At 40.4% G+C, this 13,808-nt stretch overlaps 1 pseudogene; it reads left to right on the top strand.

The window, feature by feature from the left end:
* The first annotated feature begins 11,158 nt into the window (after positions 1 to 11,158).
* LOC129024996 (nucleolar RNA helicase 2-like) lies at positions 11,159 to 13,572 on the top strand (annotated as a pseudogene).
* Positions 13,573 to 13,808: the final 236 nt, after the last annotated feature.

Raw genomic sequence — 13,808 nt, 5'->3', positions numbered from 1 at the left:
TTTTTTTTTTTTTTTTTGAGACAGAGTCTCACTCTGTCACCCAGGCTGGAGTACAATGGCATGATCTCGGCTCACTGCAACCTCTGTCTCCAAGGTTCAAGCGATTCTCCTGCCTCAACCTCCCGAGTAGCTGGGACTACAGGCACGTGCCACCATGCCTGGCTAAATTTTGTATTTTAAGTAGAGATGGGGTTTCACCATGTTGGTCAGGCTGGTCTCAAACCCCTGACCTCAGGTGATCCACCCGCCTCTGCCTCCCAAAGTGCTGGGATTACAGGTATGAGCCACAATGCCTGGCCCCTTCAGAGTGCATTTCATTCCTTTCCTCAGATTACACTTCTGTATTTCATCCAAAGATTAGAAGACTGGACTATATTTATTGGACTAGTAAATTGCCTGTTTTCACCAATTGTACTTTGGGTAAACTACAGGATGTAGGATCAAGTAATCCTGACCTCTAGCTAGATGATTCAAGGCACACACACACATTTCTAACACAAATGGTTCTCATTTTCTTTACAGTGACTCTGAGGCAGAAAATATAATAGACGCTTAAGAAAGAAAGCCAGAATGGTATAGTAGAAAAACTGAGTTTGGGGGCCAGACAGACATGGTTTTGAATATCACTTGCACCCCCTGCTAGCTGTGATCCTGAGAAAATTACTTCAGCTTGCTGGGCTTCAGTAGCCTCATTTATAAAATGGAGATAACCACTAAAGGTGATACATAGGGACAAAAGCGAGGTATTCCTAATGTGGAATTGCTTTCAGAATAAGATTAGGAAGAATCATTTTATAATGGCTGTCAGGCCATCTACAGAAATGACACAAACCAAGCACAATTTGTAAATGTTCGAGATTTGAGACTTAGCCCCAAATACAGTGATTAGGGTTTGGTCTCAGGAAAGAATATCTGAAGCTATAAAAAATAAGCCTTAGATGAAACTGAGTATAACAAAACCTGAATCAAAAATATGATATACAGCTGGGCACAACAGCTCACGCCTGTAATCCCAGCACTTTGGGAGGCTGAGGCGGGCGGATCCCCTGAAGTCAGGAGTTTGAGACCAGCCTGGCCAGCATGGTGAAACCCCATCTCTACTAAAAAAAAATACAAAAATTAGCCGGGCATGGTGGCAGGTGCCTGTAATCCCAGCTACTTGGGAAGCTGAGGCAGGATAATCATTTGAACCCAGAAGGCAGAGGTTGCACTGAGCTGAGATTATGCCATTGCACTCCAGCCTGGGCAACAGAGCGAGACTCCGTCTCAAAAAAAAAAAAATATATATATATATATACACATATATATATACACACACACATATATATACATATATATGATACACAGTCTAAAAAAGACTAAAAATGGAAATACATAGATCTACATAGTCACAAAACGTTTTCCCTATTAAAAGAATAGCCTGAAATCAGTCCTTTGGTGAAGCACCACTAATACAGTCCGGAGCTAAGAGTCACTGACCCATGAACACAAACATCTGGTCCAAGGGCAAGTAAAGCACTAGAGTGTCATGAATATCATCTTTTAATATGTCATTTCTGGTCGGGTGCAGTGGCTCATGCCTGTAATCCCAGCAGTTTGGGAGCCCGAGGGGGGCGGATCACCTAAGGTCAGGAGTTCAAGACCAGCCTGGCCAACTTGGTGAAACCCTGTCTCTACTAAAAATAGAAAAATTAGCCGGGTGTGGTGGTGCATGCCTGCAATCCCAGCTACTTGGGAGGCTGAGGCAGGATCGCTTGAATGGAGGCGGAGGTTGCAGTGAACCAAGATCTCGCCACTGCACTCCAGCCTGGGGGACAGAGCAAGACTTCGTCTCAAAAATAAAAAATAAAAATGAAATACCAAGCAAAAATAAAATAAGAGACAACTGGTTAACGGAAAACCCTTTGTGAAACACAGCCATCACAGAATATTCACTAGAATGTTTATAGTATATCTATCTATATCTATTTTTTTAACCAAAAATACACACCATCTTTGTAAAAAGAAAAACTATTTGTGAAAGAAAAAAGTCTAGACATACAAACAATGATGACTGCCACGTATTGGGAACCTACTCTGTGTCAGGTACCATGCTAAGGCCTTTACATATTCTGAAAATGAGAAGTAAATGACATGAGAAGAAACCGAGACTCAGACATCATGTGACTTACCTAAGCTCACGCAGCTAGTAAGTGGCAAAGGTGCAATTTGAATCACAGGTCAGTCTGCCATTGTCTGTGTTATTTTCTCTACATTATACTGTGTCTCTTCCATGTGATATTCTTCCTTTAAGGTCCCACTTGAGCAGCCAGCCAGCCTACCAACCCCAGAAGATGCCCCTCTGGCTCCCCATGTACCTCTTTCAAACCTCAAACCTTTAATATGAAGTAAGAGAAAGTAAAGTAGCTGGTACAGTATCTGAAATGTAGTAGATTTAGTACAGTAATTCCTGTAGTGACTGTCCACTAAATTGTTGGAACAGAAAGAATTTATGTGCTTTCTTGGGTTCTTAGCTGTGTTATACAACTTTAAATCAAGGAAAATTTATTATTTAATATTACGTACATGATATTTATATACTTGCTTTGGAAAAAAATTAAGATGATGGCAAGAAGTACTTACTTCAATCTCACAGAATAAGTGTAAGTCACATTCAACTTATCTGTATATTCTCCAGGAATTTCCACAGGGGGTCCATTACAAGTGACATGGTTTTCATCTGAATGCTTATAGCTAATAAAAGAAAAAAGAGAAGGGAAGAGAATTTTTACATGAAACTGACATTGTAAAATTTCCAATTCGTGGCTATTCAGGCATGTAATAGGCCAAAAAAATAGGCTTTCCATTATATTCTACATTTAAAACTCTTTAGGATTTAAAATTCTTTTGTATCCAAATGTCCTCAACACTCAAATGAGACTGAATATACTACCCCAAATTCAAAACTTAGGAACTTTCCCTGTGCCTAAAGGTAGAAAGAGGAAAAAAAAAAAAAAAAAAAAAACCTTCTGTCAGCAAATGGCTTTGTTTTTCATATTTCATATCATTCTTTTTCAATATACTAAGTAACCCATCCTGTAATCTTAACTGCATGTCTAGAGAATTAGATGAAGCAAAAATCATATTTATAAGCACCCAAAGATTTGAGGGCCTACTGTGTATAAAGCAGCATGCTTAGAAATGAAAGATACTGAAAATATAATCTACATGACCTTTTTGCCTGAAAAAAAGTATTAAAAATAGAAGATGGAAACAAACTAGAGAAGTTTGAAATTAGAGAGGAGTGATGCAGCTAGCAAATGCCTGGTCAGGGATGTGGAGACTTACTATTCAAAATGTAAAGAGGAATAAAGGAAAAATAGGAAAAAAATCAAAAGGAGAAACAGTGACGCTTCCCTTTTGATTTACTTACTCAGCATACAATTTATCCCTTGGCTTCTGTGTAATGAATAATAGGTAATCTTTATGGAATTGTCTATACATGTGTATGCATAATAAAACCATTCACTCACAGTTGGGAAAATTACTGATGTGCATCTCTTTCTATTCATTTTTGTAACCCTAGTGCCTGGTATATAATATGCCCCTATAAGTGTTTCTAGAATGAACAAATTCTATTTAAAGCCGAAAAACATTTTTTATTATTTTATTTTATTTTAAGACAGAGTCTCTTATTTTGAGATGGAGTCTCACTCTTTCGCCCAGGCTGGAGTGCAGTGGTGTGATCTCGGCTCACTGCAACCTCCACCTCCCAGGTTCAAGCGATTCCCATGCCTCAGCCTCCCGAGTAGCTGGGATTATAGGCGTCCACCACCACGCCCAACTGATTTTTGTATTTTTAGTAGAGATAGGGCTTCACCATGTTGGCCAGGCTGGTCTGGAACTCCTGACCTCAGGTGATCCGCCCGCCTCGGCCTCCCAAAGTCCTGGGGTTATGGGCATGAGCCACAGTGCCCGGCCCAGAACACATTTTAAAACAACTATAAATTTTTAAAGTTATGATTTTTTTGTTTTTTATTGTTTGTTTTTAATTCTCTTTAGCTTTATAACCATGAAAAAAAATAATGATTCTTAAGGCTACAGATCAAAATGTAACACTAAAGAGAACAATTAAATTACTAAGTGATAATCCACATTAAGGTTTACTGTGTAAGTATGAACCCAGTACAGAAAATATCTTCATTTGATATAAGAAAGATTATGCAGCAAAGATTATGTTAAGAGCTCTCACCGAAGTAGAAGCACTATTTTATTATAAACCTCTGGCCTTATATATGGGCTACATAAGGCTTTACAGGCCAGTTTCAGAATTTTGGCTTTTACTCTAAGTAAGATGAGAAGTCAATGGAAGATTCTGAGCAGAGGATTGAAAAGAGCTGACATTTCCAAAGGAATGCTCTGAATACTGTATTGAGAACAGATCCCTAGAAGATAAGGGTAGAAGCAGAGAGAATGGCTAGGTTTTTGCAATAATCCAAGTGAGGTAAAATGATATCTCGGACCAGATGATAGTGGTAGAGGGGTTGAGAAGTGGTGGATTCTGAAATATTTCAAAGGGAGAGAGCCACATCGTCTGTCAAAGGATTGGACTGAATAGGGGGTATGTGTGAAGAGTGAAAAAGAGGAATTAAGGGTGATGCCATGATTTGAGGCCCAAGCAACTGGAAAGATGGAGTTGCCACTTACTGAGATGGGAAAAACAACAGGGGAAGCACATCCAAGTGGTCATGTCCTGGCCAGGCGTGGTGGCTCATGCCTGTAGTCCCAACACTTTGAGAGGCCAAGGCGGGCAGATCATTTGAGGTCAGGAGTTCAGAACCAGCCTGGCCAACATGGTGAAACCCCATCTCTACTAAGAATACAAAAATTAGCCAGGTACGGTGGTGTGCACCTGTAATCCTAGCTACTCAGTAGGTTGAGGCAGGAGAATCGCTTGAGCCTGAGGCAGGAGAATTACTTGAGCCCGGGAGGCAGAGGTTGCAATGAGCAGAGATCACGCCACTGCACTCCAGCCTGGTCACCAGAGCTAGACTCCGTCTAAAAAAAAAAAAAAGGCAAACAAACAAACAAAAAAAAAAACAAGTAGACATGTCAAATAGACAGCTAAATATAAAAGTCTAGAAATCTAACAGTCATCATGGTAACACCATGAGACAGGTAAGACTACCAAAGTATAACTAAAGAAGATAAAAAGTTCAAAGACTTGAGTCTAAGAGCTCTCCCACATTAGGAGTTTACAAAAATGAGGAGGAGATTAAGAAGTGACCAGTGAGACAGGAAACCAAGAAAGCTTGGTAACCTAAAACTCAAATGAAGCAAATATTTAAGAATAAGAGGTCGGGTGTAGCAGCTCACACTTATAATCCCCACACTTTGGGAGGCCGAGGTGGAAAGATCAGTTGAGGCCAGGAGTTCAAGACCAGCCTGGGCAACATAGCGAGACCCCATCTCTAAAAATAAAAATAAAAATACAGCCAGACACTGTGGTGCATGCCTGTAGTCCCTGCTACTCAGGAGGCTGAGGTGGGAGGATCACTTGAGCCCAGGAGTTCAAGGCTACAGTGAGCTATGATGGAACCACTGCACTCCATCCTGGGTGACAGAGTGAGATCCTGTCTCTTAAAAAAAAAAGAAAGAAAAGAAAAAGAGATGATTAACTATGGTAAAAGTCAGGGAAATTATTAGCCAGCCACAGTGCCTAAAATAAAACACAAGACTGTAGACCTAGCAAACAGCTAGGTCTAACTCACTTCCATGGCCTTGGGCAGCTTGTTTAATTCTGAAAAAGATAAATTATAACACAGTCCTTGCCCTCGGGGGCCTATATAAATGACCTGTACAGCGATTAGATGAAAGTTTGATTGTATGTACACATAAACTATTTCTGTAGGCAGTGTAGAATAAATACAACTGTAGAAGATTATTTTCTTGGCTTTTTTCCTCTGAATCTGAGAATATGAGATGTGACTACAAAGCATTAAGTTTGATTTCCACATAGCTGGTGAGATTAGCTTCCTGTACGATCACACTTTGTTTACTACCCTTTTAACCAAATCCATTCAAATATGAGCAAGCAGCCTGAGTCAGACCTCACAGTCCATCACCTTAAAATTCTGTTTCCAAATATCAGAAGTGACATAAACAAAAAAGCATGAGTGATTGTCCTCGACATTGGTAAGGCATTTCCTGGCATCTCTTAGAAGCTATGTTTACTCCTGTTATTTATAAATATGCCCTAAACCTTTTAATTCCTCTTTTATTTCTCGTTGGCAACACCTTGTGGAGATAAATAAGCTTCAATTATTTTTAATTTTTTTTTTTTTTGAAACAGAGTCTCACTCTGTTGCGCAAGCTGGAGTGCAGTGGCTTGATCTCAGCTCACTGCAACCTCCGCCTCCCATGTTCAAGCGATTGGCATGAATCCTGCCTCAGCCTCCCGAGTAGCTGGGACTACAGGCGCACGCCACCATGCCCAGCTAATTTTTGTATTTTTAGTAGAGACGAGGTTTCACCATGTTGGCCAGGATGGTCTCGATCTCTTAACCTCGTAATCCACCCGCCTCAGCCTCCCAAAGTGCTGGGATTACAGGCGTGAGCCACCGCGCCTAGCCAAGCTTCAAAATTTTTAACACAGCCACTAATTTCAAAAGAATTTCCAGCTGACCACGGTGGCTCACGCCTGTAATCCCAGCAAGCTTGGGAGGTCGAGGCAGGCAGATCACCTGAGGTCGGGAGTTCAAAACCAGCCTGGCCAACACGGAGAAACCCTGTCTCTACCGAAAAATACAAAATACAAAATTAGCCAGGCGTGGTGGCGCATGCCTGTAATCCCAGCTACTCGGGAGGCTGAGGCAGGAGAATCACTTGAACCTGGGAGGTGGAGGTTGCAGTGAGTGGAGATCACGCCATTGCACTCCAGCCTGGGCAAAAAGAACAAAATTCCATCTCAAAAAAAAAAAAAAGAATTTCCTTTTACTAAATCAGACAAAATTGGAAATCTCTAATCATCAGGGAAATGCAAATCAAAACTACAATGAGATATCACCTCACACCTGTTAGAATGGCTGTTATTAAAAATCAAGAGCTAGGCCGGGTGCGGTGGCTCACGCCTGTAATCCCAGCACTTTGGGTGGCTGAGGCGGGCGAATCACTTGAGGTCAGGAGTTCGAGACTGGCCTGGCCAACATCGTGAAACCCCATCTTTACCAAAAACACAAAAAAATTAGCGAGGCGTGGTGGCACGCGCCTGTATCCCAGCTACTCAGGAAGCTGAGGCAGGAGAATCCCTTGAACCCGGGAGGCGGAGGTTGCAGTAAGCCAAGATCGTGCCACTGCACTCCAGCCTGGGCTAAAGATTGAGACTCCATCTCAAAAAAAAAAAAAAAAAAAAAAAAAACAATCAAGAGATAACAGTGTTGATGAGGGTGTGGAGAAAAGGGATCCCTTGTGCACTGTTGTTGGAAATGTAAGTCAGTACAACCATTATGGAAAACAGAATGTAAGTTCTTCAAAAAGTTAAAAAATAGAGCTACCATATGATCCAGCAATCCCACTTCCAGATATATATCTGGAAACCAGTAGCTATTGTGAATAATAACTAAGATATGAAAACAACCTAAGTCTTCGTTGAGGGATAAATGGATAAAGCAATTGTGGTACACACAAACACACACATGTACACACAGACAATGAAATATTATTTAGCGTTTTAAATGTTTTAAAAAAGAAAGATACTGTCATTACCAACAATAGGGATGAAGGCAGGAGAATCTCTTGAACCCTAGAGGACATTGTTAAGTGAAATAAGCCAGCCACAGAAAGAAAATACTGCATAATCTCACTAATCTATGGAATCTTTACAAAGTTAATACATAGAAACACAGTAAAACAGTGGTTATCAGGGATGGAGAGGGAAAGGAAATGGGAAGATGTACGTCAAAAGGTACAAACTTGAAGTTATGTAGGGAGAATAAGTCTAGAGATCTAATATACAGCATGAGGAGTATAGTTAATAATACTGTATTATATACTGAAAATTTGCTATGAGAATAGATTTTAAGTGTTCTCATCACTGAAAAAAAAGGGTAACCATGTGAGAAGACGGATAAGTTAATTGGCTTGACTAGTAATTTCACTATGTGTATGCATATCAAAACATCATATTGTAAACCTTAAATGTATACAATTTTTTCAAGTTTTACTGAGAAAAAAAAATTATGACATAAAAAAGGAGTTGGAAAGTACCAGTGTTCTTAACTATCATGGGACTGTTTATGTAATGAAATCTATGGACTCTTTTCCTCAGGAAACTACACGAATAAAAATTCCCAGGAGTTGATCCAGGTTCCACATTAAAAACTCCTAATTCAGCCTTCTCATTTTACAGATGAGAAAATTAAGTCTATGAAGATCCACACAGGCTGGGCACAGTGGCTCACACCTGTAATCCCAGCACTTTGGGAGGCTGAGCAGATGGGTCACCTGAGTTCAGGAGTTCAAGACCAGCCTGGCCAATATGGCAAAACCCCGTCACTACTAAAAATACAAAAATTAGCCAGGCATGTTGGCAGGCACCTGTAATCCCAGCTACTTGGGAGGCTGAGGCAGGAGAATCACTTGAACACGGGAAGCAGAGGTTACAGTGAACCGAGATCGTGACACTACACACCAGCCTGGGCAACAGAGCAAGACACCCCATCTCAAAAAAAAAAAAAAAAAAAAAAAATTCCGCACAATACATTCTCTAACTGTTCTTTCCCTTTGTCCATCAGCTGTTATGCAATGTAACAACTTTGGCTAAAGTAAAACAGCCTAAAAACAATGAAGTTGGATTCATTTTTATAAATTCAGGATTGCTTTCCAAAATGGAACCAGCAGAGATGAGACTAAACTCCAGACTTCCTAAGTCCTTGTTCTGTGTTAAGAAAACACACCTGGCCAGGCGCCAGTGGCTCACGCCTGTAATCCCAGCACTTTGGGAGGCCGAGGCAGGCGGATCACGAAGTCAAGAGATTGAGACCATCCTGGCCAACATTGTGAAACCCCGTCTCTACTAAAAATACAAAAATCAGCTGGGCGTGGTGGTGCGTGCCTGTAGTCCCAGCTACACGGGAGGCTGAGGCAGGAGAATCCCTTGAACCCAGGAGGCAGAGGTTGCAGTGAGGCAAGATCACGCCACTGCACTCCAGCGCCTGGGCGACAGTGCGAGACTCTGTCTCAAAAAAAAAAAAAAAAAGAAAGAAAGAAAAGAAAACATACCTGCCTCATTTAATATATTAACCCACTTCACTTAAGTTTCAAGGGATAATTCTCTCCATTCTAATATTTCAGGTTTTGTAATACCTTGCCCATAGTGGATCATGATTTTATACATTGTGTGATATAGTCCCCTCTTTACCTTTCTTAACTGAAGAATAGGGCCAGGCATGGTGGCTCACACCTGTAATCCCAGCACTCTGGGAGGCCAAGCCAGGCAGATTATTTGAGATATTTGAGATCAGGAGTTCGAGACCAGCCTGGCCAACATGGTAAAATCCCGTCTCTACTAAAAATACAAAAAGTAGCTGAGCGTGGTGGCATGCACCTAAAGTCCCAGCTACTTGGGAGGCTGAGGCAGCAGAATCACTTGAACCTGGGAGGCGGAGGTTGCAGTGAGCCAAGATCATGCCACTGCACTCCAGTCTGGGCGAAATAGGGAGGCTCTGTTTAAAAAAAAAAAAAAAAAAAAAAAAGGAGGTAGTAATTTTATCTTACAGTTTAAAGAATCCTAGAATTGGAATGTTAAAGGCCACCTGTCTGATCTCCATCTCATACCCAATGCAGAATTGCCCTTTACAATTCCTTGCTTAATAGGTACTATGCTGAATGCCTAATTGTGTTATCTCTAAGAGCTGTCTCGTCCAGGCTCTTCCTACATATGTCCAGGGATAAAGTACTCACTAATTCTTGAGGTTGCTTGTCAACTGCTAGAAGGCTCTAATCATTAGCAGACTCAGCTGATACCTTCCTAATAGACTCCACTGGTACTAGATCTGTCCTCTGAAGAAACACTAATCTAAATCTAACCCGTGTCATATGACAGCAGCTAAATGAAGAGAGTTAGGATACCCTCAATAAGTCTATTCTCTTCCAGACCTGTCAGTTCTTCCTCACATTGCATGGTATCCAGATACTTACTATAGGTAGAAGGAGTAAAATTGCCTGTTTGATTTTTCAAAATGTATGCCTAAAGTTATATAACACAGATACACCAAAAGTGAAGATTCTAGTTGAGAATTGCTATATTTTGAATTAATTTTTAAATCATTGGAGCTAATTAAAAAGAAACTATAACTACCTTTGGAGTCAAGTTTAGCAATAACCAATCTTACAATACCCCAATATGTACCACTTTCCGAAACTGTGATATGTAATAGTAATGTCAGCATGGTTGAATAGGTAGAAAGTATTATTTTTGTTGAATACAGACTGCAAAAAAAATACAGAAATGTTAAAGTTTGAACTTTTCTTAGAAACTAAAAAATATAAAATCTGGTAATAGAATAAAGACAAGATACACTACTTCTAAGAAAATTAAGCTACAAATTAAGCATAGTGAAGAGTAAATATATTTTTATCAGATTGAAACTGCAGCCATGATCATCTGGCCTAAAATTAAGGTGTTAGTTGATTCTATAGTCTTAGTTGTTACAAAGGAATAATATTGCAAAATTGTAAAATTCATAAATACACATATTTTCCTGGGTTTTAACCACACAAAACTGTGAAGTAATACAAATTAACTAATAAAATCGTACCAGTATGTAAAATTCAAGCATATTAAGAATTTGGGCTTTATCTATGGTAAAAGTAAGGAAGCAATAAAAATAGGAAGAAATGTTTCAGAATGTTAGCAGTGGTATCTCTGGATGGTGAGATTATTGTCAATAATGATTCTGCTGTTTCTTTGTACTCTTCTGCACTTTCCAATTTTTCCACAATGAAGATACATTTACATTTCTAATTGGAAGCATAAAAGACAAAAAATGAATTTAACTCTCCCTACCAGGCATGCGTTCATCAGTTCACTCTGTAGTAGCCACAACCTAAAGATAACTATTCAAATTCCCTAGATCAATGCTTCTTAAACATCAAAGTGGAGAAGACCGGTCGGCCTGGGCAGCCTGCACTGAAGATGCCGGGAAAACTCCGTAGTAATGCTGGTTTGGAACCAGACACCACAATGAAAAAAGTGGAGACATTACGAAAGCAAACTGAGAAGAAAGAGAAAAAAGAGAAGTCAAAATCTAGTAAGACTGAAGAGACAGCAGAAGAGGAAGAAACTTTCCCCAAAGCTAAACAAGTTAAAAAGAAAACAGAGCCTTCTGAAGTTGACATGAATTATCCTAAATCCAAAAAGGCAAAAAAGAAAGAGGAGCCATCTCAAGATGACAGTTCTCCTAAAACCAAAAGTTTGAGAAAGAAAAAGGAGCCTATTGAAAAGAAAGTGGTTTCTTCTAAAACCAAAAGTGATAAAAAATGAGGAGCCTTCTGAGGAAGAAATAGATGCTCTTAAGCCCAAGAAGATGAAGAAAGAAAAGGAAATAAATGGAGAAACTGGAGAGAAAAGCCCCAAACTGAAGAATGGATTTCCTCATTCTGAACCTGACTGTGACCTCAATGAAGTTGCCAATGAAGAAAGTAACAGTGAGACAGAGTAGGAAATACGTGTGGAACAAAAAGAAGGCGCTTTCTCTAATTGTCCCATATCTGAAGAAACTTTATTAAGCTTCTCAAAGGCTGAGAAGTGACCTTCCTATTTCCTATACAAGCAAAGACATTCCATCATGTTTACAGCAGGAAGGACTTAATTGCACAGGCGTGGACAGGAAGAACTGGGAAAACATTCTCCTTTGCTATCCCTTTGATTGAGAAACTTCATGGGGAACTGTAAGACAGGAAGAGAGACCGTCCCCCTCAGGTACTGGTTCTTGCACCTACAAGAGAGTTGGCAAATCAAGTAAGCAAAGACTTCAGTGACATCACAAAAAGGCTATCAGTGGCTTGTTTTTATGGTGGAACTCCCTATGGAGGTCAATTCGAATGCATGAGGAATGGGATTGATGTCCTGGTTGGGACCCCAGGTCGTATCAAAGACCACATACAGAATGGCAAACTAGATCTCACCAAACTTAAGCATGTTGTCCTGGATGAAGTTGACCAGATGTTGGATATGGGATTGCTGATCAAGTGGAAGAGATTTTAAGTGTGGCATACAAGAAAGATTCTGAAGACAATCACCAAACATTGCTTTTTTTCTGCAACTGGCCCTCATTGGGTATTTAATGTTGCCAAGAAATACATGAAATCTGCATATGAACAGGTGGACCTGATTGGTGAAAAGACTCAGAAAATGGCAAAAACTATAGAGCATCTGGCTATTAAGTGCCACTGGACTCAGAGGGCAGCAGCTATTAGGTCATCCAAGTATATAGTGGTCATCAAGGACGCACTATCATCTTTTGTGAAACCAAGGAAGAAGCCCAGGAGCTGTCCCAGAATTCGGCTATAAAGCATGATGCCCAGTCATTGCATGGAGACATTCCACAGAAGCAAAGGGAAATCACCCTGAAAGGTTTTAGAAATGGTAGTTTTGGAGTTTTGGTAGCAACCAGTGTCGCTGCATGTGGGTTAGACATCCCTGAGGTTGATTTGGTTATACAAAGCTCTCCACCAAAGGATGTTGAGTTCTACATGCATGCGTCCAGATGGACGGGCAGCGCTGGAAGGACGGGGGTATGCATCTGCTTTTATCAGCACAAGGAAGAATATCAATTAGTACAAGTGGAGCAAAAAGCGAGAATTAAGTTCAAAAGAATACGTGTTCCTTCTGCAACAGAAATTATAAAAGTTTCCAGCAAAGATGCCATCAGGCTTTTGGATTCCATGCCTCCCACTGCCATTAGTCACTTTAAGCAATCAGCTGAGAAGCTGATAGAGGAGAAGGGAGCTGTAGAAGCTCTGGCAGCAGCACTGGCTCATATTTCAGGTGCCATGTCCGTAGACCGGCGCTCCTTGATCAACTCAAATGTGGGTTTTGTGACCATGATCTTGCAGTGCTCAACTGAAATACCAAATATTAGTTATGCTTGCAAAGAACTTAGAGCAGCTGGTCGAGGAAATTGATTCCAAAGTGAAGGGAATGGTTTTTCTCATAGGAAAGCTGGGCGTTTGCTTTGATGTACCTACCGCATCAGTAACAGAAATACAGGAAAAAATGGCATGATTTACCACGCTGGCAGCTGTCTGTGGCCACAGAGCAACTAGAGCTGGAAGGACCACGGGAAGGATATGGAGGCTTCAAGGGTCAGAAGGAAGGCAGTCGAGGCTTCAGGGAACAGCAGGACGGAAACAGAAGATTCAGAGGACAGCGGAAAGGCAATAGAGGCCAGAGAGGACAGCGATCAGGAGGTGGTAACAAAAGTGACACATCCCAAAACAAAGGCCAGAAGCGGAGTTTCAGCAAAGCATTTGGTCAATAATTAGAAATAGAAGATTTATATAGCAAAAAGAGAATGATGTTTGGCAATATAGAACTGAACATTATTTTTCGTACAAAGTTAAAAGCACATTGTGCTTCCTTTTGACCATTTGCTGAGTCCCTGTCTCTTTCAGACACAGACAAGCTTCATCTAAATTATTTCATCTGATCATTATCATTTGTAACTTCATTGCTGCTGCTTCATCAGTTTTTCTTTTTGAAAGGTGTATGAATTCATTACATTTTTATTCTAATGCATTATTTATAGATTAGAAGATAAAAATCAAGC

The sequence above is a fragment of the Pongo pygmaeus genome, chromosome X (genome assembly GCF_028885625.2).
Source record: "Pongo pygmaeus isolate AG05252 chromosome X, NHGRI_mPonPyg2-v2.0_pri, whole genome shotgun sequence".
Classification (NCBI taxonomy): domain Eukaryota; kingdom Metazoa; phylum Chordata; class Mammalia; order Primates; family Hominidae; genus Pongo; species Pongo pygmaeus.
Note: the sequence above shows the minus strand (reverse complement) of the source record. Positions and strands in the feature narration are given on the sequence as shown.